This window comes from Spinacia oleracea, chromosome 1 (genome assembly GCF_020520425.1).
Source record: "Spinacia oleracea cultivar Varoflay chromosome 1, BTI_SOV_V1, whole genome shotgun sequence".
In the NCBI taxonomy this organism is placed as follows: Eukaryota; Viridiplantae; Streptophyta; class Magnoliopsida; order Caryophyllales; family Amaranthaceae; genus Spinacia; species Spinacia oleracea.
The window spans coordinates 116,206,179-116,227,241 of record NC_079487.1 but is presented as its reverse complement, the minus strand read 5'-3'; the positions used below and the strand labels follow the sequence as shown (position 1 = coordinate 116,227,241).

The following is a 21,063-nucleotide window of genomic DNA, read 5'->3' as shown; positions in this document are numbered from 1 at the left end:
GAGAGAAAGTGAGCAATTTAAAATGTACGTTTCTTATATCGACTTTTATGGTTGTTTTCGAATATCAAATTCGAATGGCAAACCAATTGGTGCTTGTGAATTCAAAATACACTGTAGTTTTGAGATCATAAAGCATTGAGCTTAAACGCTCAGCTTTACCAATGGTTAACAACCTAATATCTTTGTCCATTTAATTCTCGAATGTGTCTAGTCCCTAGACATTCGAATAGATCGATGCTTAGAGAACTTTAGAAGCTTCTGGTAAGATCATCTAGTTGAAACTTAATATTCAACATAAATTAAATGTTAAGAACCTTGTTGGGGTGACATTGGACATGTCTAACAAGTATAAAAGTCAACACTAAAGAATTCAATTCTTAAGACTATAAGAAAGGGTACAAGAAATAGGAAACAAGGAACAAATGAAAGGAATTTACGATTCCGTTTCTACCTATAAATTTATGTTTAAAGAGAAGTGACCTAGCAATCAAACTTCCTTGGTATCATATACCGCTTGAGGTTCTTACTTCGGTAAAAACTTAAACAATGGAAGCTAGGATACACTAATGACCTACAAGTGAGAAATGAAGCATGGCAATGCTACATTAGTTGTAGGGTCATCTAGTTTGTTTTAAGTCCTTTCAAAGGCTGGAACTAAATGGCTATTTTGTTCCATAATCAGCATACCTAAATTTCTGCTTCAAACACAGAAAGACTCACATTCAAGAAAAACAAAAGCAATGTTTGTTTGTTTATTTGAATGAAATGGTCAATTACAGGTTGAGTCAATATGCTTGATTAAAACAAACAACTCTTTAAAGAACTTTACTAGGTTCAAATCAACTTCTTGATTTGAGTTCCACTAATCTTTGGCATTGTTGCTTAGACCATATCAACAAGTTAACATTCAAAAGCTCTATTTTGATGGACTTTTGAAAGTTGGTTGATTTCTAGATCAACTTAAGACAAGCTAGTCTTACTTGTTGAAAGTAACAAAGAATATGAACTATTGTTAGAACGCCTAGACAATAGAGTTCAAAGCTAAAGAAAGGTTTTATGACTTTATTATTTCACATGGATTTGAGTGAATATAGGTTTATTTACTCAAATGTGATATAAGTTGAATCTGTTTGGCTAGTTCAAAGATTCAAAAGTATAAAATCCACTTGGCAAGAAATCATAAAGATCTAGGTTAGATCATGTTGATGATTACTTGAGACCAAATATGATCATCAATGATTGTGTGTTGTAATTTCACAATCTAGGTCCATAAGATATGGCATATCTTAGTTGGAATAATCGAAGTCAATTAGTACTTGATTCGATTAATGATGAATCATAAAGACTTTTCCTATAATTTCTAAAACAAAATGCTCAACTACCACCAAACTAAACCAAATTCGTCAAAGCTATTGAAAAGTAATTTCAGAATAACTTTTCATAAAATATATCTAAAAGTTGCAAAACTCAGTGGGAGCTTAGTGTTTGTCATTCGACAAACTAAGGCCCAAGTATAGATATATGTTTCATTGTGATTTATTCAAATGAGACACAAGGGTATTGTTTCTACCACGAATTTTTGAGAACATAATGTTTGTTTGCTCGAAATAATGTCCTTTTGGAGATTCGTTTCCAAAATGACAAGTGGGAGAAAATAGACCTCGAAAGTTTTCGAGGCGAACAACAAACATAAACGGACATTCCGGAGGCTTTTCGAAGTGCTTCAGAAAATCCGAACTTATTCTTTAAGACTTTAGAAGTGGCTTTAAAGAATAGACATCTCTTAGAAGACTTTACAAGTGCTTCAAGGAGAACAGAATATTCAAAGGACTTTAAGTGGCTATTGATATTCTAATGTTTGATGTTCTATACCCAAGTAGGCATAGAATTCAAGTCACTGAAACTATGAGATTCTTCTATTAGATAGTAAAGAAACATAGAGATCAGGTCAATGAAACTATGAGATTCTTCTATTAAATAGTGAAGAAACCTACAACTTGCAGTCAAACTATTATCATGTAGATTAATGAGTTTGTGACTTGTAAGAAAGCTATGACGAAACCTAGATTCCCTAAAATGGTTAGAGGCCATATATAGACTCAAATGTTTTAAATGGTTAGAGGCCATAAACCATACTCAATGTTTTGATGACAAAATTGAAATTTTGTTGATTTGCAAGAATAGTTTCACACCTATTGGTTGCAAGTTTGTTTTAAGGATAAAAACCATCAAACAAGAATTGTGTTCACACACAAAGCTAGATTAGTTGCTAAAGGTTACAAGCAAATTCATGGTGTAAATTGTGTTGAAACCTCATGCATAATCGTAATGCTCAAGTCTATAATTCAAGCAATGATTGCATATTGGTACATATAGCAATTGGATGACAAAACGTATTCCTCAATCAAATGTTGGAATAAACTATGTACATGGTATGTCATAGGATTTGTGGATCCAAATAAATGCTTGAAAGAGAAAGCTAGCTTATAAAATCTAAGTACAGATTTAAGCAAGCAATTGGGAGTTGGAACTGTATTTTAGTGAAGCTAATAAGTATTTTAGTTTCATAAAATGTACATGATTCTTATAGATGTATAAGAAGTTTAGTGGGAGTACATAAAAACTTATTTGGTCCTATGTGTATCACACACATATCTCTCTATTGTGAAATAACATTCAAATGCTAATGACTTAGATTTGAAATTATTCATCAATGATGGACCATGGCGAAACTTAGTACATATTGGGTATTAAGATCTATTTACAAAGATCTTATAATATTGTTTTAGATTAAGTAATGGCATTTACTAAATCAAACACGAAAGTCTCCATTGGAGATATTCGACCCATGTGAATAAATCTAAGTAAAGAATGTTTGAACTATGTATAAGCATTTACTAAGTTAAACATCAAAGAGTCTAAATGAGATTCTTAACCTATATTATATGTCAAAGAATTTAGCTGGATTCAGTAAAGTTACATGAATAGAATTCAATTGGGAATTATTCTGCAAAAGAATTTATCATGTATGATATAATATGAGGATCGCCAAAAACGTATCGTATGACTTTAGGCATGACGAACATATACCAATCTCTATTGATCTAAGTGAAGATCAACTAGATTGAGACCAAGAATACTTATGGTACTTAAAAAGGTACATAGGAATAGTTCTTGATTCAAGGAAATAAAGATACGCTAAATATTTGATGCTGCACGCATAAACACTGGCAAAGGATCAAGCAAGACCCTTTGGAGTTAACCATTGATAAGGACGAGCTATAGAGCATCGTGTTTTGAAATGGCAACATGGATTGGAGACCATGAGTTGTTGCGTGGGAAATTAAAATATTAATTTCTATGTTCTAAGATATAGTTGGAGAGTCTTCCACATATCTATGAACTGCTTGGATAGGTAAATCCAAACAAAGCATCACTAGCAACCTATGCAGTTGAAGTAAAAGTAATTATTGCCTAAGAAGCAATAAAACAGGGTTGTTTAAAGTTCTTCACTGAACTTGGGTAGATCACCTATCTGCTGGCTTGATGGTTCTTCATTGAAAAATGCGTGGAACCACTCTTGAAGCAAGAAAAACGTCTGCTAACTTAATGGTTCTTCATTGCAAAATGCGTAGAACCACTAATGTAGTAAGAAAGACTAGATCACATAATAAACAAACTCGAAAAGATCTTATCATCATATCTCAAAGAACATTCGATGAAAAGGATGTTAAGATTGGCAAAGCATGATAACTAAACCTATGCAACAAGTGAGAAGCAACACTCACATTGTCGCACTGGAAATCAAGCATAGCTTTGAATTCCATGAATTGTTTTAGAAAATGGGTTTGAGGCCCATGGTTGTAAAACATTGGGGTTGAACATTTATCATATATGAAATGTATTTTCATATTCCATTTAATCTTGGTTTAGTATTAAATGATGAGTCCCTTCAAATTTGACGAAATATTCAAGATAGACTGTCAGGACCAGTCCTGTGACTAAGAAATGTCTATCAAGTGAACTTGAATGTCAAAGGTTGAAAATGGTCCCTAGTCGGAGTTTTCTATAAAATTGGACGCATAGAAAACGTTAGACGACTAGAATGCAAGATGACTAGTAGTTCTGTTTCTTGAACTATGTGGACATGGCAATGTCATAATCATTTGCATAGATACTTACTTTGGGAAGACTAGTATCGGACAAGACCTATGAAACTTTACTGTAAGAGATGAAAATCTGTCATAAGTAAATTTCATTAAAATTATTAGACACTAAATCCTCAATACCTGAGTGATTTGAGATTACTTGTTTGAGAACTGGTTGCTTTGACGTTGACCAACCGTCGCACCGTAAAAGGAGGCTATAAAGGCAACGCTCAGGTAATCACCTATCAAACGAAGTCTAATCTCAAGATCGCAAGATTGGGATTGTCCTCCCATAAATCGGGAAGAGATGCTTAAAAGTTGTACAAGGCCACTCGGAGAGCTAGAAACTGTGAAATGCATGGCCGTGCTCGGATGAATCATAGGCTATGATTATCTGTTTATTTGATCAGTTGAACTCTGAAACCGAGGAACACCTCTGGACATAATAAGGATGACAACTCTTACCTTATGTTCAAGAGCAAGCATCGAGCGACAAAGGAATTAGGAAATGCACACTTGTCCCTAAGGACAAGTGGGAGACTGAAGGAAATAATGCCCTTGGTCCAAGTATGCATTCTATGTTAAGTCTAATAAATGCGGTTCAGTATTAATTAACAAGTTAATAATTCAGTGAGATCAAGTGAGCTGAATGCCTAGCTAGAGGCCGCTTCAGTTCAAGTGGAATTAATGATATTAATCCACAGCTTACTCTTGACTGAACCCGTAGGGTCACACAAATAGTACGTAAACGGATCAAGTATTTAATGGCATTAAATACTCCATCTATGAATATTCGGAACCGACGGATCTTGGTTTCAGTGGGAGCTAAGATCGTCACAGGCAAGAAATGAATACTCCGGAAACGATGATATTGCCGGAAACGGAAATATGGATCGTATCGGAAATATGAATATTATCCAAGTCGTAGATGTTGCCGGAAACGGAAACATGGTACGTATCGGAAAATATTATTGGAAATGGAAATATTACCAGAATCGGAAATATTGCCGGAAACGGAAATATTGTCAGAATTGGAAATATTACCGGAATCGGAAAATAATTCCGGAAACGGAAATATTAAATATTTGTTCGAAACGGAAATTAATTCCGGAATCGGAAATATTAAATATTGTTCGTATCGGAAATAAATTCCGGAACTGGAAATTTAGTCGGAAGCGTATCGTACGAATTAGCATCGGACGAGGCCTGCCGGACGAAGGCCCAGCACGAAGCCGGGCCATCGCCCAGCAAGCACGCGCGCCACAAGCCCAGCCAAGGCAGCGCCCAGGCCTACCGCAAGGCAGGCCCAGCGCGCGCCAAGGGCCACGGCTGCGTGGGCCGTGCTGCGCGGGCTGCTGCTCGCACGCGCATGGGCAGCCCTTGTGGCTGCCGTGTGTGTGTGAGTTTGTGCTCATGCGTGATTCCTAAATCTACAAGTGTTAGTGTATGATTAAATTTCTATTCCTAATTGGATAAATTAATTAAATAGAATTCATGTAGGATTCTAATTTCAATTAATTCGTATCCTACTAGGATTACGATTCCTTTTCCATAACTCTATAAATAAAGGCCTAGGGGTCATAATTTATACACAAGTTTCAAAGTATTCAAAAGTGAGTTTTTTGAGAGAAAATTAAAACACACATCTTGCTCAAAAGTGCCGAAATTTTCTAGTACCTTAAGGGCGATTCTAGTTGGTCAATCTTAAGGCGGATCCGGACGTGCTGTGGACTATCTACGGAGGGACGACACTTGGAGTCCTAAAAGACTTGTTCTTGTTCGGTTCGGGCGCAGCTAGGGAGGGCACGCAACAAAGAGTATGCATCTAAATTATGCTATATGATTATGTGTAAATAATATGTTGTCCTGGGTTAATGGTTGTTTCCGCATGATTTATGTAATGTCATATGTATCATAACCTAACAGGAACGAGTTCCTCCCCATTCCCTTGATATTCCAATATAGAATCGACATATTAGGATTTTTGGGTGGCAAGGAAAAGGGGTGACCATTTTACCCTTTATTGTGTCACACTCTCGTACTCCCCCTAGAGTTAGTTTGTACAACATACAGTTCATCGGCTCCATTGTAAGTCTGATGTGCCTTCCGTATTTGGGAGCTTCTCCTGACTGCGATTTCACCTGAATTTGGATTTTCCTATCCCTCCGACGAGTCTGCACGAGTTTGACTATGTTGGACTAGCTGGTAGTTTTGATGGATATTTTCAGGTACTCTCAGAGAAAGATCTCCTGGCATTAAGGTAGCTGAGGTGGTGGGTCGATGATTTCGATGAATCCCTTTGGTATTATCTCCAGTGACCTACTGCGTTCAACGGAGCCATTTTCCAGAAGGAGAATGCTCCGGTCGATTCCGAAAGTGAAGCCATGTCTGCCACGTCCGGTAGGTGGGAAGGAATGAGTTCGCCGTGAGATGTGAGCATCTTCATATCCTTCCAAATTTCCGGCACCACCGCCGGATTCAATATGAGTTGTCGAAGAAGCTAGATAAACCGGAGCTATCATAATCGGATCGTTCCATGGTGTATCCAGCATGTACTGGATCTTGTTCAGGTCCATGTCCAAGATTCCGGCTACCAGAGTTGAGAAGTCTTCAACCTGCGTTTCCCAAGAATAAATCAGCTCCGCTACAGAGGGAAGCGAAGAGGTTTTAAGAGTCATTTTGATTTAGTCCATTACATCCCGCGGCCAAAAAAACAAATGAAACTTTGGCTCCCACGGTCACAAACCTATTGCTTTTAATCACATCTCATTTATACCAAATTATTTTCTGGAACCTCGAAAAAAATTAGGTGACCACAAATACTACATTAGTAGTTTAGTACCTACGTCGGTTGCAATAGCTTTTGCACATTTTAAATGTAAGGGGTTAGTAACTTTTATACTAAATGTCAGTATGATTTTATACGAAGTACAAAGCATTAATTTGGAAAAGTTGATTAAAAAAATAGGCAAATTTGCCAAAATAACCTTTTATATCTCAAATTTTGCGAAAAACAACCTTTTAAAAACAATTTGCGAAGAAAGACCTTAAACTAAAAAGAAATTGCGAAAAACAACCAAAACCTTTTTCATGCGTTGATTGAGAAATTTCGGCCATTGACTCGCCATGTGCAGGGCATATGTTATTATTTTGGCAAATTTTCCAAAACAACCTTTTATAACCCGAATTTCGCGAGAAACAACCTTTTAAAAAAATTGCGAAGAAAGACCTTAAACTAAAAAAAATTGCGAAAAATAACCAAAACCTATATTCAGACATTGAGAAATTTCGGCCATTGACTCGCTATGTGCAGGGCATATGTTAATATTTTTTCCTATTCACGCCCAAGTTCCCTCCAAATTCCCATATATAAACAAATGATAACCTAAAAAAACTCTACAAAACCTTTCACATTCTCTATGCCTTTCACACTAGTCATCTGACATGCTAAAGTCGTATCACCCAGTCAAAGATAAACCAAAAATCACTAGCTAAATAGCAAGTGAAGTCAGGATCGAATCCACAGGGAAACAACGTTCTTTCTACTACTAAATATAAGGTCTAGACTACTGGGAAACAAGAATATGAGTTGATTTGTATATTAAGACTACAACGATAAAAAATGAAATAATTCAGATATTAAAAGGTCTAGGGCATAGTTTCACCAATAAACAACAATCTAGGATGATAAACAATATATAATAATCAATAAAGCAGTTAATTAGACTAGCATGCTCTCTCGAATTGATACTAATCATAGACTTAGAATTAACGGGCTCTCGCTACGTATTAATCCCAATTCTACCTGTTGAAACAAGCCTAATGATATGCATGTTTTATATAGTATTTTTACCCCCGTCCCTTAGTACTTTTATGTGTCAAACGTGCTCTAAGGAGCCGTTTCTAGTACTAATGTGTGTTATTGAGTGTGCCTTGAGTTTCAGGTTTGATTATGAGAAATTGGTCGTTTTAGACCCGTTTCATTGTTGATCTAGGCCACTATATGAGTCTGAGAAGTTCGGGACCTCCATCGTCGACTTTCGGGAGCCCTGGATGCTTATGGTTGAGCCCCGGGAGTTAGACTCAGTGATATGGGCGAGCTACATTGAAGATTGCAAATCGCCCTGGAAGCCGAGGGCGAAATGCAACCATCGGGCGGAATTATAAGCAATCTGGATTCATCAACGCGCGCCCGATCGGGCGCAGCTCGCCTGATCCGGATCGGGCGGTCAATCTGGAGGCTATATGGAGAGTTCACAATCCGCCCGATCGTGCGGATTTTGGCCCGATCGGGCCGACTATCGAGTGGATCGCCCGATCGGGCGAAGCGACGCCCGATCGGGCGACGCCAACCCCCAACACTTATGCGCGAGTTTTCTTTCCGTTTTTTAGGCCTTATTTTGGGCAAACTATATAAGCAAGCCTTAATTGTTTTTAGAGGACACTTTATTTTCTAGTATTGAAGCTTAGTATTATTCCCTTAGCCTAATTTTCTCTCTAGTTTATGCAAAAACACTTAGTTTAATTCTCAATAAAAATTCAAGCTTTCAATTCCCTTGTTCTTCAAATAGGTATTAATTCTTATTTCAATTCATTGTCTTGCTTTAATAATGCTTTCAATTATGATTATTGCTTTGTTAATTGTCAACATGCTTGAGTAGTTTAATTTCCAGGGTTGGGGATCCATGAATAATATGAAGGGATGATTGAATGATTATGACTGTTGGCATTGTAATTGATTCCTATTGATTGGTTTATTTCACTATACAATTAGATTTGCGCAGGTTTAATTGTGGTAGTTATGCAATATCAAATTAAGATTCGAGAGATGCAATTTGATGTTTAGGCTTGTGTCAATAGGTAGAATTAGAGTTAATACGTAGCGAGAGCCCGTTAATTCTAAGTCTATGATTAGTATCGACTTGAGAGAGCATGCTAATCTAATTAATTACTTTGTTGATTATCGTGATTGTTCAATGTCCTGGATTATTATTTGTTGGCAAACCTATACCCTAGATTCCTTAATATATTGATTCATTCCTGTTTAATATTCGTTCGTAGTCTTAGTATAAAAACCATCAACCAACTTTGTTCACAATAGTCTAGATTAATTAATTGATAGTAGAAAGAACGCTTGTTTCCCTGTGGATTCGATCCTGACTTCCCTTGCTACCTAGCTAGTGGACCTTAGGTTATTTTTTATTAGGTAATACGACTTTAGCCTGTCAAAATTTTGGCGCCGTTGCCGGGGAAACGGTTTTATTTTCTGTTGTTGATTGCTTATCCTAGACTATTGTTTGTTACTACTCAAGGAACTCACGTTCCTTGAGACCGGATCTCACATTGTTTTGTAGTCTTTGTCTATGCCCAGGACCGTAGGTACTAGTAATCTTACTCCATTCGATCCTGAGCCCGAAAGAACCTTTCGTAGACGAAGAACTTTCATTGCACAGTGTGGGAATTACTCTGATTCTGATCATAATATTGGCGATCTTTTTCCTTCAGATACAGATTCAGTTTCAGAGATAGAGATGGGTGACGAAAATCTGATACCGCCACCTACCCCACGGCTTACAGACTATTCTAAGCCAAGTCTGTCCGTGCTACCAAAGGCGATCATGCCTTCTATTACAATTGAGACCTTCAAGATTGAGCCTACATTGATTAACATGATCGAGAGACGCCAGTACAGTGGGGAACCAGGTGAAGATCCGAATCTTCACATTCAGTCCTTTATCCAATATTGTTCCACCATCAAGCAAAAGGGATTGACTCCGGAGCAGACTATGGATTAATGGGTTGAATCGGGCGGCTTTGAAAATCAATAATTGGGAATCCTTGGCTCTTGCTTTTTATGTTAAATATTTTCCACCTGATAAAACGGCTCGTCTGAGGGGTCAGATATTAGGTATCTCACAACAAGCGGATGAGAGTTTGTTCGAGGTCTGGGAGAGATTCAAGGATTTGCAAAGAGAGTGCCCGCACCATGGTTTAGAAGATTGGTTCTTGATTCAACAGTTTTATAATGGTATGGGCAATGAGTCTAGATGTTTGTTGGATTCAGCTGCAAGTGGGAGGTTCATGCAACTTGAGGTGCCTAGAGCTATGGAGGTGATTGAGGAGATAGCCATTCACAATGCCCAGTATGGAAATCCTAGAGGTCTATCTAACAGGGGTGGTAAGCATGATTTAAATTCTATTGAACAGTTAACTGCCCAATTACTGCTTTACATTATAAGTTTGATAATATGCAAGCGGCCAATGCTCAATCTGCCCAACCTGTTAGTGTAGCTGCTATGAGTACCCAACCTGCTACTATTTGTGAAAGTTGTAGAATGTCTGGTCATTATGCACAGGAATGTAAGAGCTCTATTGAACAATGTAATGCATTTCAATCCTACAAACAAAACAACCCATTCTCCAACTCTTACAATGAGGGCTACAAAAATAACCCTCTGCTTTCCTACAGGAGCAACAATATCCAAAACCCTCACCAAGTTCAACATCCACCCCCACAACCACAACCTCAAACCATACAGCCTGACCCTATGCTAGTAGAGATGAGAAACATGATGCTACAAATGCAAAAATCTCTAAGTGAAAAGGATGCAAAAATCGATGCTCTTACTTCTCACAACAAGATCATTGATACACAGTTGGCACAGATGGCTACTACTATTGTAGGGAGGCCACCAGGCCAACTTCCTTCACAGCCCGAAAATAGGGAGACTGCTAATGCAATTACATTGAGGAGTGGTAGGGATTATGATGGTCCTTCTATGCCGGTTGAGGTTGATTCCGGGGTGTCTGCTAGTGATCTGGTCAGTAAGGAAATCCCGAAGATAGTTATGGGTGAAAAGGAAGCTGAAAAGGTAGTCAATGAGAATGAGGCTACAATTGAGGTTAAGAAGGGGGCGGATATTCAAGTACCACCTATTGCACTCCCCTTCCCAAACCGACAACTCAAGAATAAGCTAGACAAGCAGTTTGGCAGATTCTTGGAAGTGGTCAAAAATTTGCAGGTAACGGTTCCTTTTACTGAATTAATTTTACAGGTTCCTGCTTATGCTATTCATGAAAGATATTTTGACCAGGAAACGTGCTTTTTGTGAGGTAGAGACTGTAGCTTTCACTGAGGAATGTAGTGCTTATTTGCAAAACAAGTCTCCACCTAAACTTAAGGACCCCGGGAGTTTTTCCATCCCATGTAACATTGGCACCGTGTTTATTGATAAAGCCTTATGTGATCTAGGTGCTAGTGTGTCTGTCATGCCTTTGTCTGTCTGTACTAAACTGAATATGGGTGAGCTTAAGGTTACCAACATCACTCTATAAATGGCCGACCATTATGTCAAATACCCCTTAGGTGTTTTAGAGGACGTCCCTGTTAGAGTAGGTAAATTCTATATACCTGTAGACTTTGTAGTATTAGACATGCATGAGGATTCTCAAATTCCCATAATCTTAGGTAGACCCTTCCTTCACACGGCAGGGGCGGTAATTGATGTTAAAAGTGGGAAATTGACATTGTCTGTTGGGGATGATAAGGTGACTTTTAATCTGAATAGTGCCTTAAAAAGTCCCATGCTAGAGGAGGAACAATGCTATCGCATAGATGTAGTTGATTTTATTACTCGTGATAACGTCTCCCAAGTTCTCGAAAGAGACCCTTTGGAGACAGTGCTCTGTTGTGAGTCTTCTGCAGGTGATAGCAGTTTTTGGAGTGCTGAAGTGGATGCTCTGGAGTTGGCTCTTAATGGTGAAGAATCCGAGCCGGAGAGCACCAAATTGAAGAGGTTAGTTCGGCCGGTTTGTTCTGTTAAAGAGGTAAAGAAACCCGAACTTAAGCCTCTTCCTGCTAACCTTAAGTATGCATTTTTAGATAATGAACAACTTTGCCCTGTGATCGTCAGTACTGCACTTGATGCAGACCAGTTATCCCAACTTCTTATTGTGTTGAAAAGGCACAAAAAGGCCATTGGGTACAGCATTGATGATTTAAAGGGTATTAGCCCTGACTTTTGTATGCATATGATACATCTAGATGAGAATCATAAACCATGCATCCAACCCCAGCGTCGTTTGAACCCTGTCATGCAAGATGTTGTAAAAGCTGAAGTTATGAAATTGCTTGATGCGGGTATTGTGTATGCTGTGTCTGATTCTAAGTGGGTGAGTCCTATTCAGGTAGTGCCTAAGAAAGGGGAGACAACTGTGGTGAGAAATGAAAAAAATGAGTTGATACCAACTAGGGTAGTCACAGGTTGGCGCATGTGCATTGATTATAGGCGTCTTAATGTTGCTACTAAAAAGGACCATTTTCCCCTTCCCTTCATTGATCAAATGTTAGAAAGGCTAGCCTGTCACAAGTTTTTCTGTTATCTGGATGGTTATTCTGGTTTCTTTCAAATTCCCATACATCCAGACGACCAGGAAAAGACCACCTTCACCTGTCCCTATGGTACCTTTGCATATCGTAGGATGCCTTTTGGTCTGTGTAATGCACCTGCTACTTTACAACGTTGCATGATGAGTATCTTTTCTGATTTTATTGAGTCTATCATGGAAGTGTTTATGGATGATTTTAGCGTCTATGGTACTTCTTTTGATTCTTGCTTGCTAAATCTGACTAAAGTTTTGAAGAGATGTGAAGAGTGCAATTTAGTCTTGAACTGGGAAAAGTGTCATTTCATTGTTACTGAAGGGGTGGTTTTGGGACATTTGATATCTGATAAGGGCATTCAGGTGGATCGAGCTAAGGTCCAAGTGATTGAACAATTACCCCCTCCAGTTAATGTGAAGGGTGTTAGAAGTTTTCTTGGTCATGCGGGGTTTTATCGCCGCTTTATCAAGGATTTTTCTAAAATTGTTAAACCACTTACCCAGCTCCTCCTCAAGGATGCCCCGTTTGTGTTTACTGATGCTTGTCTTGAAGCCTTTGACAGGATTAAACAGGCACTGATTTCCGCTCCCATCATTCGTTCTCCCGAATGGGATCTCCCGTTTGAGATAATGTGTGATGCAAGTGATTATGCAGTTGGGGCAGTTCTGGGTCAGAGAAAGGAGAAGGTTTTACATGCCATCTATTATGCAAGTAAGACCTTAGATGAAGCTCAAGTTAATTATGCTACTACTGAGAAGGAGCTTCTAGCTATAGTCTATGCCTTGGATAAATTCCGCACCTATCTGATTGGATCCAAGGTGATAGTCTATACTGACCATGCGGCCCTTAAGTATCTGCTCTCTAAGAAGGAAGTCAAGCCTAGGCTTATTCGATGGATACTACTGCTACAGGAGTTCGATCTAGAGATCCGCGACAAGAAAGGGGCTGAGAATGTGGTTGCAGATCACTTGTCTAGATTGAGGTATGACGATGGTAAGGGATCTACACCGATTGATGACTCATTTCGGGATGATCATTTACTTGCACTTGTCAGCCAGTCACCATGGTTCGCAGATTTTGCTAACTACATTGTGGGGAAAATTCTTCCGGCCGATCTTTCATATCAACAGAAGAAGAAATTCCTATATGATGTCCGGTTTTACTTTTGGGACGACCCTTATTTGTTTCGTGAGACTGCTGAAGGGTTGTACAAGCGTTGTATTCCAGAATGGGAAGTTCAAGGTGTTATCAGTAGGTGTCATTCTTCACCTTATGGTGGTCACCATGGACCGTCTAAAACAAACGCTAAGTTGTCACAATGCGGTTTTTACTGGCCTACTATGTTCAAGGATGCACAGGCTTTTATTATGGCTTGTGATGCGTGCCAGAGGGCCGGCACTATTTCGAGGAGGTATGAGATGCCACAGAACGGGATCCTTGAGGTTGAGATTTTTGATGTGTGGGGAATTGATTACATGGGACCATGCCCATCGTCCAAGGGTAACTTGTATATCCTTGTTGCTGTAGATTATGTGTCAAAGTGGGTGGAGGTCGTTGCCTCACCTACTAACGATGCTAAGACAGTCATCTCCCTGTTCAAGAAGATCATTTTTCCTAGATTTGGGGTTCCGCGCGCTTTGATCAGTGATGGAGGGTCACACTTCCATGAGAGGCATCTGGATGCGCTCCTGCGCAAGTATGGGGTTTATCACCGCACTGGGCTAGCCTACCACCCTCAGACGAGTGGTCAAGTCGAGGTCTCCAACCGAGAGATCAAATCTATCCTTGAGAAAGTGGTGGCGAAGTCTAGGAAAGATTGGAGCGATAAGCTAGATGATACTCTATGGGCATATAGAACCGCCTTTAAGACATCTATGGTACCTCCCCGTATCGGTTGGTGTATGGCAAGGCGTGTCACTTACCAGTAGAAATGGAGTACAAGGCTTATTGGGCAATCAAACAGCTCAACATGGATGCAAAGCTAGCCGGTGAGAAGCGGTTACTTCAATTGGGTGAGCTCGATGAATTCCGACTACAAGCCTATGATAGTGCCCGGATTTACAAGGAAAAGACCAAGAAGTGGCACGACAATCACATTTTTCATAGAGAGTTTGCGGTGGGCGACAAGGTTCTACTTTTTAACTCTAGGCTTAAGTTATTTCCTGGAAAACTTAAGTCTAGGTGGTCTGGGCCGTTCACCGTGACTATGGTAAGCAAGTTTGGGTCTGTTGAAGTAGAGAATGAGAATGGTGAACGATTCAAGGTCAACGGGCAACGTCTGAAGTTGTACCATGATGGGGCTACTGTAGGAGTGGTTGAGGTCCATCACCTCAATCCCTCCGCCTCATAGACTGCATATTCAAGGTAACAAGGTCGAGCGGGACCTAGAAATAAACCAACGCTTTGCGGGAGGCAACCCGTATTTTATCGCTTTAGTAGTATAAGTTTGATTTTTTTTTATTCTATTTTTGTGTGTTTAGTTAGTATTTCCCATACCTAAGTGTGTTTAAGTATTGTTTTTGGTGTTAGTGAGGCGAGAAGAGGGCATTACGCTGTTTGGGTGTTTAATAATGTGCAGGCCTAAAGCTCCAAGTTCGAGAAAGTGAAATTACGCACAAGGCCAAGCACGCTGCAAACCGCCCGATCCGAATCGGGCGAGGTGCGCCCGATCGGGCGCGCACGATGAGTTTCATGCAGTTAATTTCTGCCCGATCGGGCGCAGCATGCCCGATCGGGCGGTCTGGCGAGTGGAATGCTCGATCGGGCGAAATTATTTTGCCCGATCGGGCGGTCTGACGAGTGGAACGCCCGAATCGGGCGGTTGTTTGCCCGATCGAGCGCAGAAGGCGAGTGGAATGCCCGATCGGGCGAAATTATTTTGCCCGATCGGGCGGTTGATGAAATTTTCGAGGAAAAGTCAAGGATGATTCTGGGCAGGAAAAAGTCAAGAAAATGAGCATTCGCAAATCGCCCGATCCGGATCGGGCGAGGTGCGCCCGATCGGGCGCGCACGCATGAAAAGAAAAGGTTCGCATCCCGCCCGATCGGGCGGAATGTCGCCCGATCGGGCGAGACGCGATTTCATCAATAAACCACGGTTCCCCCCTTTCTTTCTTCACTTCCTCTTCATCTTCAACCTAACTTTCTCTCACTTCCTCCATTAAACCCCAACTTCCAAAAACTTCCAACCACCATATCTCCCTCAATTCTCCACCAAATTCAACAATTTTTTCATCAAAATCATCCTCTCATCATCCTCTACAACCTACACCTAACCGATTTGAGTTTTCTCTCATCCCCACAAAATCCCCAAATTCACCCAAAAAGCTCAAAAACTCAAAAAAAAATCAGATTGTTCATCAATGGCCAACCGACTACAAAGGAAATGCACGAGGGTACCAAGAAATCAACATGAGGCTTCCACGAGCCGAGCTCGGGAACCGACACCACCACCTCCGCCGCCGCAATTCGAGCCCGACACGGATTTTCCGGAAGTCATCTTTATTACGGAGGAGCAACGAGCACGATTCATGCACCTCAAATTGAGGGAGGGATGGCTATCGAACCGTGTCATCGGTTCAATTCCGTGTGATGAACCGAACCTACACCATGAGCTTATCTGATTTTGGTAGGATTTTTGGATTGTCTACCACATATAGTAGGAAACCTAAGGAGACCCATAATAACTGCACCATGTGGGGAAAGCTTACGGGCAATGCTAATCCCGGGAGTATGCAACATTTTCATGCTTCCAAGATACAACACCCGGTACCCATTGTCTTTTACAGGTTCCTAGGATTCACAATCTTTGGTAGGGATGAAACCCAGAACATTAGGAGTACGGAGCTAGAGATCCTAGGTGGCTACGTTTCGGAAGGAGAGGAGAGCTACAAAACGAACCTTGCACATCACATGGCCTCTCAATTTTACTCCATAGCCACTTCCACACACACTACCAAAATTACCATTGGTGGGTTGATCACCCACATAGCCATGGCCACGGCCAACTTTACTGAGGCTAACCAGATTCCAGTTCTGGGTAGCAACCTGCTTGATTTGGCTTATTTTGCTGGACTCCGTAGGCTACAGGGGGAGCATGGGTTATTTAGGCCGGGAGCCATGTACTGGATGTTCGAGGGTAACAGGCTTTTCACCTTGCCTGACCCTCAGGGTCGCACTAGTTTCAGACCCGGTCAGGCTCATTATCTATTTGTTGGATTTGAGCAAGAGCCTCAGCCTGACCCCCAGCCTCAGCCTGACCCTCAGCCAGAGCCCCATCAGTACCAGCCAGAGCCTCGCACCTACTTCAGGAGGGGGCGTCGAGACACGGGGAGGCCCCAGGGTGGCCCGGTAGAGCATGAGGAGCAGGGGTCCATTGATGAGAGGTTGAGCAGACTTGAGCTCGGGTTCCGGGAGTTCACAGCTGATCACCAGAGGACCTTGTTCCCATTTTATGATCAGTATGCCAGGCAGGGCTATATTGCCCCAGATTACGAGCACCCTACCTGGTATACCTATCCCGCGGAGGGATATGGAGCTCCGGGTTCTATGGGCACCTTCACACCCACCCAGTACGGAGGGTGGGGAGCGGGTCCTAGTGGGCATGGTGGCCGTGATGATGGTGATGATGATGATGATGGCGGCAATGGCCGTCAATGATGGAGATGAGATCGAGTTGGTTCGATACCCTTGAGCCAATGAGGACATTGTCTGATTTGGTTTGGGGAGGGTTTCACATTACTTGTACATTGTAGGTATATTTTTCTTTTCTTTTCGCATTTCTTTATTTTGGTGTGTTTCTTTGGTGTGTTTAATGCTTTCTAGATTAGTTTATTGCTTTGAGAAAAAAAAAATACAAAAATACATTCCGATGAGTGCAAAATCATGCTTCCCTGTGCCCCTTTGATTGAAAATTGTTTTGATTCTTGGTGTTTGATGATGGGCAATGTAGATGTGTTAGCCATGATTTGATGTTCGATTGTTTTGATGCCTAAACATGAGTCAACTCCGACTAACTACTTGTGGACTTGGTGCTTGACTAGTTGACTTGGTTAGGATGTGTGATAGCTTCCTGGTGTGCCATTGATTTTGAGTATTGGTTTGCAACTATTAGTAATGTTTTATGACTCATATACATGCACATTGTGGAGGACGAAGACATTTTTCTATTTAGGTAGCCTTCAGATGAAATTAGATACGTTTGTTCCGTCTTTTTCTACCCATGTTGTGCTTGTGCCATTTATTCGGTGACTAACCACATTACAAGCCCGTAAATTCCCCATTGGTTACTAGCTAGTCCCAAGCCTAGCTTGGGGGAGCTAATAGTAGTGAGGTGAGGGAGTTGTAGTGTGGTACATTTTGAGCATATTGAGTATTGAAAAGGGAAGTTCTTCTTATCATGATTGTTGTTGAAAAAATGAAAAGAAAAATGAATGAGATGAGGAGAATAAAGAAAAAAATTGTGTGAAGGATCCAAAAGAAAAAAAAATGAGATTGAGCAAGAAAAAAAAAGGAGAAGAAAAAAAAATCGTTATTCTCAAGATAATTCAAGCTTTTGTCACTCCGGTATTATAAATTCTTATCTTCATGAGTGATTGGTTATAATTGTGAAATCAAGGCAAGAAAGTATAGTGTGGTTGTTTGTTGTTCTTATTCATGTGTTGAGTGGGAGATTGTGGTCATCATGTGTGGTTGATCATGGATTTGCTAGGATTTATGCTCCCCAAAGCCGAGGCTTTAAGCTCACATTTTACCCAAATTTACCGCACCCTTACCTAAGCCTATCATTACAAGCTTGAAAGACCTTCCGACCTTTGCGCATAGAGTTGTATTAATGTGAAAGTAGTTGTTTATCAATGCAAGTTATAACATGACACATTCCGAGTCGACTACTAGGTTGAGTGCATGTTTTTCTAGACACACGAGTGTTGTGAGTTTGGGAGGGCATTGTACACATATATGTTGGGAGGGGAGCGAACGGGTACATTTTTTATCCGCCACATAAATGAGTGACGAGTGTGTGAGCACTAGTCTTGAATTCCATTGTACACTTGTGGTTCTCTTTGCGTGACGATTGTTGACGTGGATTGGCGGTTGAATGAATTTGATTGGTTAACATTGATGCATGCTTGTTGGATTTTGCCTCGAATTATGTTTTTCATTTTGAATTATGTCGGGGGTGAAGTTGGTTTTGTGTTCATCGATGATTTCCTTGCTTAGGGACAAGCAAGGATCTAGCTTGGGGAGGTTTGATATGCATGTTTTATATAGTATTTTTACCCCCGTCCCTTAGTACTTTTATGTGTCAAACGTGCTCTTAGGAGCCGTTTCTAGTACTAATGTGTGTTATTGAGTGTGCCTTGAGTTTCAGGTTTGATTATGAGAAATTGGTCGTTTTAGACCCGTTTCATTGTTGATCTAGGCCACTATATGAGTCTGAGAAGTTCGGGACCTCCATCGTCGACTTTCGGGAGCCCTGGATGCTTATGGTTGAGCCCCGGGAGTTAGACTCAGTGATATGGGCGAGCTACATTGAAGATTGCAAATCGCCCTGGAAGCCGAGGGCGAAATGCAACCATCGGGCGGAATTATAAGCAATCTGTATTCATCAACGCGCGCCCGATCGGGCGCAGCTCGCCCGATCCGGATCGGGCGGTCAATCTGGAGGCTATATGGAGAGTTCACAATCCGCCCGATCGGGCGGATTTTGGCCCGATCGGGCGGATTTTGGCCCGATCGGGCCGACTATCGAGTGGATCGCCCGATCGGGCGAAGCGACGCCCGATCGGGCGACGCCAACCCCCAGCACTTATGCGCGAGTTTTCTTTTCGTTTTTTAGGCCTTATTTTGGGCAAAATATATAAGCAAGCCTTAATTGTTTTTAGAGGAAACTTTATTTTCTAGTATTGAAGCTTAGTATTATTCCCTTAGCCTAATTTTCTCTCTAGTTTATGCAAAAACACTTAGTTTAATTCTCAATAAAAATTCAAGCTTTCAATTCCCTTGTTCTTCAAATAGGTATTAATTCTTATTTCAATTAATTGTCTTGCTTTAATAATGCTTTCAATTATGATTATTGCTTTGTTAATTGTCAACATGCTTGAGTAGTTTAATTTCCAGGGTTGGGGATCCATGAATAATATGAAGGGATGATTGAATGATTATGACTGTTGGCATTGTAATTGATTCCTATTGATTGGTTTATTTCACTATACAATTAGATTTGCGCAGGTTTAATTGTGGTAGTTATGCAATATCAAATTAAGATTCGAGAGATGCAATTTGATGTTTAGGCTTGTGTCAATAGGTAGAATTAGAGTTAATACGTAGCGAGAGCCCGTTAATTCCAAGTCTATGATTAGTATCGACTTGAGAGAGCATGCTAATCTAATTAATTACTTTGTTGATTATCGTGATTGTTCAATGTCCTGGATTATTATTTGTTGGCAAACCTATACCCTAGATTCCTTAATATATTGATTCATTCCTGTTTAATATTCGTTCGTAGTCTTAGTATACAAACCATCAACCAACTTTGTTCACAATAGTCTAGATTAATTAATTGATAGTAGAAAGAACGCTTGTTTCCCTGTGGATTCGATCCTGACTTCCCTTGCTACCTAGCTAGTGGGCCTTAGGTTATTTTTGATTAGGTAATACGACTTTAGCCTGTCACCTAAACATCAAATTGCATCTCTCGAATCTTAACTTGATATTGCTAGATAGCGAGGGAAAATCCTTATAGACTAATACAATTAGACCTGCGCAAATCTAATCGCGAAGTAAATGGAAGCAATCAATAGGAATTAACAGCTAATACCAATAATGAACAATAATTAATCATCCCTTCATATTGGTTCATGGATTCCCAAAACCCTAGAATAGAACTACTCACGCATAATTGAAATAACTAAAGCAAACATATTAATTGGAAACATAATTAGAACAAAATAATAAAGCAAAGTAAGAAATAGTACCTAAGGGAACGAAGAACGAATAATGAAAGCTTGAATTTTTAATTGAAAATAAAGCTAAGTGTTTGAACAATTGAGAGAATAAGAAAACAAGTGCTGAAAATAAAACTAAGTGTTTAGAACTAGGAAATAAGTTGTTTCAACAAAATGACTAAGGGCTATATTTATAATCTTGCCCATAAAGCCAAACAAAACCGGAAATAAACTAAGCGAAAAAGCGCTGGATGTTATCGTCGCCCGATCGGGAAGACGACCGCCCGATCGGGCTTTTGGCTCGCAGTCAGGTCGATCGGGCGAAATTTCGCCCGATCGGGCGGATGGAAAAAGCCTCACTTTGGCGGCAGGATGGGCGCCCGATGGGCACCGGGAGAAGCCCGCCCGATCGGGCGCGCACGTGCTGAAGCGTATAAATACTCCTTTTGCTCGCCATATTTTCTCCATTCGCCCTCCAGTCGTAGGGCGATTAGCGAAATGCACCGTTCTTCACTTATAGCACCAAGTCTGACTCTCCGGGCTCAATCATAGACATCCTAGGCTCCCAAGGGTCGACCATGATCAT

The 21,063-nt window shown here is 40.5% G+C and overlaps 1 non-coding gene across 1 annotated transcript; it reads right to left on the bottom strand.

The window, feature by feature from the left end:
• Positions 1 to 10,034: 10,034 nt before the first annotated feature.
• LOC130466487 (small nucleolar RNA R71) lies at positions 10,035 to 10,141 on the bottom strand. Its single transcript, XR_008926712.1, has one exon. It is a non-coding gene; the product is annotated as a small nucleolar RNA R71 (small nucleolar RNA).
• Positions 10,142 to 21,063: the final 10,922 nt, after the last annotated feature.